Source organism: Monopterus albus, unplaced genomic scaffold (assembly GCF_001952655.1).
Source record: "Monopterus albus unplaced genomic scaffold, M_albus_1.0 scaffold40.1, whole genome shotgun sequence".
In the NCBI taxonomy this organism is placed as follows: Eukaryota; Metazoa; Chordata; class Actinopteri; order Synbranchiformes; family Synbranchidae; genus Monopterus; species Monopterus albus.
In genome coordinates this window covers 5,349,342-5,354,147 of record NW_018127920.1, presented here as the reverse complement: position 1 = coordinate 5,354,147, position 4,806 = coordinate 5,349,342, and the positions used below count along the sequence as shown (strand labels likewise).

The 4,806-nt window shown below is 42.9% G+C and overlaps 1 protein-coding gene across 2 annotated transcripts in view; it reads right to left on the bottom strand.

The window, feature by feature from the left end:
- enpep (glutamyl aminopeptidase) overlaps positions 1-4,806 on the bottom strand; it is a 48,325-nt gene that overhangs the window by 4,005 nt on the left and 39,514 nt on the right. The gene's annotated exons all lie outside the window — the stretch shown is intronic.

Sequence of the window (4,806 nt, the reverse complement as noted above, 5' to 3'; positions counted from 1 at the left end):
GTCCCCTGAATCACCACCAGCTGCACCTGATTAGTTTCTTCCTATTTATACCGTGCACATTGTCTACTTCCCTGCCAGTTCTTTCTAGACTCTAGCCCTATTCTATGCCTACCTATTATTTGTCATATATATATATCTCACGCTGTTCTTCCCAGGTCCGTTCCTGCCTTGTGCCCCGTGTATTGTCTTCCCAGCTGCTATCGCTCCTTCGGACCACGGACCTCCACTACTCCACATCACTCCACCACGCAGGTCCATGCACAGTCTTCCATTAACCGTTACTCTGACTTTGTCCCCTCAGCAACCAACCTCCACGACCAGTTCAGGAGTGAATCCTAGCGTCCGCAGCCCGGCCTCCTCCTTATCATCTCATCACTGACTGTATGTTTTCCATGACTGCTGCTCGACACCCGGTTCTGCTCCATATTCCTTTACCTGGTTGTACACGTATTGTCACTGTAAATAAATAGCGCACTTCTTGCACCGAAGTCAGCTACCTGGGTCCATCATTTTTTACTCGCTCACCTCCCTACCAGAGCGTTTCCAACAAAGCCGCATGTTTTTGGACAATGGGAGGAAGCTGGAGTACCCGAAAAGAACCCACACAAGCACAGGGAGAACATGCAAACTCCGCACAGAGGTGAGTTGGCTACAGGACTGGGAGGGTCTCCTGCCCAGTAATGGTGTTGGCAGGAGCAGACCAGACAGGAACGTAAGACACTGGCGAATAGCTGACACAGAACTGAGGAAGACCCCCACTGCTCTATGGTGCCATCAGGAACAAACCAGGCAGGAACGATGCACACAGGTGAGTAGCAGACACAGGACCAAAGGGGGCTCACACAGCTCTCTGGCGGCGTCAGGAGCAAACCAGGTTGAAATGAGGAACACAGTGTACTGATGTCGTGGGGCGCAAACCAGGCAGGAACGAGAACCACAGGTTAATGGAACTATCATGAACAGAGTAATTATTGGGAGTGTCGTTAATGGACCAGTAAGTGACTGAGGGAAAGGAGGTGGTATATATGGATGTAAAGCTGGGGCAGGAGAGGTGGAGCAGAACAGGAAAGAAAACCAAAATAAAAGTACAAAAACAGGAAGTGAAGCCAAATCATAACACTATTATGTGATAGTTTACAGTGCCTTGCGAAAGTATTCGGCCCCCTTGAACTTTGCGACCTTTTGCCACATTTCAGGCTTCAAACATAAAGATATAAAACTGTAATTTTTTTGTGAAGAATCAACAACAAGTGGGACACAATCATGAAGTGGAACGAAATTTATTGGATATTTCAAACTTTTTTAACAAATAAAAAACTGAAAAATTGGGCGTGCAAAATTATTCAGCCCCCTTAAGTTAATACTTTGTAGCGCCACCTTTTGCTGCGATTACAGCTGTAAGTCACTTGGGGTATGTCTCTATCAGTTTTGCACATCAAGAGACTGAAATTTTTGCCCATTCCGCCTTGCAAAACAGCTCGAGCTCAGTGAGGTTGGATAGAGAGCGTTTGTGAACAGCAGTTTTCAGTTCTTCCCACAGATTCTCGATTGGATTCAGGTCTGGACTTTGACTTGGCCATTCTAACACCTGGATATGTGTATTTGTGAACCATTCCATTGTAGATTTTGCTTTATGTTTTGGATCATTGTCTTGTTGGAAGACAAATCTCCGTCCCAGTACTCAGGTCTTTTGCAGACTCCATCAGGTTTCCTTCCAGAATGGTCCTGTATTTGGCTCCATCCATCTTCCCATCAAGTTTAACCATCTTCCCTGTCCCTGCTGAAGAAAAGCAGGCCCAAACCAGGATGCTGCCACCACCATGTTTGACAGTGGGGATGGTGTGTTCAGGGTGATGAGCTGTGTTGCTTTTACGCCAAACATAACTTGTCTTCCAACAAGACACTGATCCAAAACATAAAGCAAAATCTACATTGGAATGGTTCACAAATAAACATATCCAGGTGTTAGAATGGCCAAGTCAAAGTCCAGACCTGAATCCAATCGAGAATCTGTGGACAGAACTGAAAACTGCTGTTCACAAACGCTCTCTATCCAACCTCACTGAGCTCGAGCTGTTTTGCAAGGAGGAATGGGCAAAATTTAAGTCTCTTGATGTGCAAAACTGATAGAGACATACCCCAAGCGACTTACAGCTGTAATCGCAGCAAAAGGTGGTGCTACAAAGTATTAACTTAAGGGGGCTGAATAATTTTGCATGCCCCAATTTTTCAGTTTTTTATTTGTTAAAAAAGTTTGAAATATCCAATAAATTTCGTTCCACTTCATGATTGTGTCCCACTTGTTGTTGATTCTTCACAAAAAATTACAGTTTTATATCTTTATATTTGAAGCCTGAAATGTGGCAAAAGGTCGCAAAGTTCAAGGGGGCCGAATACTTTCGCAAGGCACTGTAAGTATTTCTTTGAATGGGCATAATCTCCAGGCAGTTGCGCATTCATGTGAGCTCGCCTGACATCCACCAGTGTCCCCACCATATTGGCAAAATGTTATATTATCTTGTTTGTACATGACATCCACCGATGCCATTGTAAAAGCAGAATTTTTTTCGACTGTGCTTGGTTTTATGAATATATTTTTCCTCCTGCCGCTGCACTCTGACCAGCAGATGTGGAGAAATACAGTATACAGGGCCTGAGTTTACAGCAGGGATGTTCCTGTAGCGGGATTCGCTGCTCTACCTGACCGGGTCTAACCTACAGTCAGCCGGCCATTGAAGCCCCCGGCGGCAGTGAATGATCAGCTCATCAATGCTGGATTCCCCCAGAGCACAGTACCTGTTTGTTTTGACAGCTTGAGGCCAGTGTGTCTGCCACATGTGATGTGATACCGGTTAACAAGAGGATTAATGACCCATGATGTTATTGTCGGTGCTATGCTACCTGTTGGAATTAATTTCACTACTTTGGGACTGTATGTGGTCATGTTAGGGAAGACGCAGTGATCACCGGTTGGATCTTCCGACCTTGGAGCTACTTGAAAGGGAGTGATGTTTCCACTACTAGGTGGGACTTAACAGTAAGTTTAAAAAAAACACATTTTGCACATCTGCTAATGCCTTGTTTCTGTAATGTTAGAGAAAATTGTTATAAGGCTGGAGACATTACTATGTCTGCATTACGGCAGTTAAAATATTGGCTTTCTCATTTACCTGCTTTGTTTAGAGTGTTACACATCTCTTTCCATCAGTACATATACCATGTAGTGGTCAAAAACAAACAAGGTACCAGTCCAGAGGTAATATGTAATAGAATAGTGTATAGTTCATATAGAGATATTATTTGTAGTAGTCATGTAAGGGTGAGCTAAGTGTTTATGTAAGATTGATCTGTTTCTCTTGTCTTCTCTTGCTCAAGCAAGAATATCTTTGATTGTGTTCTCCTTGTTTAATTTATGGGTAAATATCCAGAGAGAATTCCTCCTTAAATGGGAAATGGACATAGCTTCAGAATTATGTGAACTGTTGATGTGCTCTGTTCATGTTTAGAAAAAGGAAATGTGCACTAGGTCAATGCGACCTAAACGTTCATGTACTGGACATCTTAGACAATGCTTGGAAGAAGGGGTGTAGAGCTGGTATAGGACTGTGACTCTGACTCAAGCCATAGAAGGCTATGTAACTGCGAGAAGATAAAAGTTAGGACAGCTGTGGGTTAGGGAGAGAGTGATGGTGCTGCAGTCGTGAGTGTGCATTTGGACCCAGCCGGGGGGACTCTAGACTCTGACTGACTGTACCTTGTGGTCAACAATGACTGACTGACTCCGTGACAATCTCCTTATTTAATACTTTATCAATCACAATAGCAGGAGGAGTGATTCTGTTCTCTGCTCCCAAACTACCGGATTACCTAACTACCACCCTGCTCAGAATAACTATAATATTAAATGATTATTTAAAATATATATACATATTGTGTCCCTCCTCTCTCTCCCTGTACCTTTCTGTGGGTTTCCCTGGCTCTGGAGCTCCGGATGAGCAGTCACCGGCCACATGAGCCTGCCCAGTGTTTGATTATTTGTTGTTGCTTTTTTTCTTTTGTCTCTCCTCTATCCACTCACCCCAACCGGTCAAGGCAGAAGGCCACCCACCAAGAGCCGGGGTCTGTCGGAGGTTTCTTCCGTTAAAGGGAGTTTTTCCTCCCCGCTGTCGCCAAGTGCTGCTCAAGGGGGATTTGTTGGGTTTTCCTCTATAATACTAAGGTCTAGACCTTACTTTGTAAAGTGTCCTGAGATGACTTTTGTTGTGATTTGGTGCTATACAAATAAAATTAAATTGAATTAAAATGAATATAAGATATTACAATTGAGTGAAAATAGATATAAAGTCTTTATTGTTTGTTTTATGTTAGGGTGATTTTCATTTTTAGATAGAAATGAATATAATTAGTTAGGGTTTTATTATATAGCATATATAATTTTATACATTATAATCTCATAGTTGAGTTTATGTTATGTAGTTACATATCACCCTATGTGTGCACTGAATCACTGGTTAGAATTTACTGTGTTAGCCAACTGGAGCACTGTTTAACCCTTGTGTTCTGTTAAGAATCTTAACATCAAGGAGACTGGTTTACTAAAACACTGACTCTCATCAGATTTACAGTCTAGCAAAGAGGGTCCACAATTACTTTATTACCACACCACTTGGCTGATGGAATGGGGGAGCTAGAGTTTATTGGGGTCTTAGGAGAGCAGGAACAGAGATTAGATCTAAAGCCAGGAAGAGGGACCAACTTCAAAAGACAGGGCAATATACACACACACAGGCAGAGAAGTTTTATTGG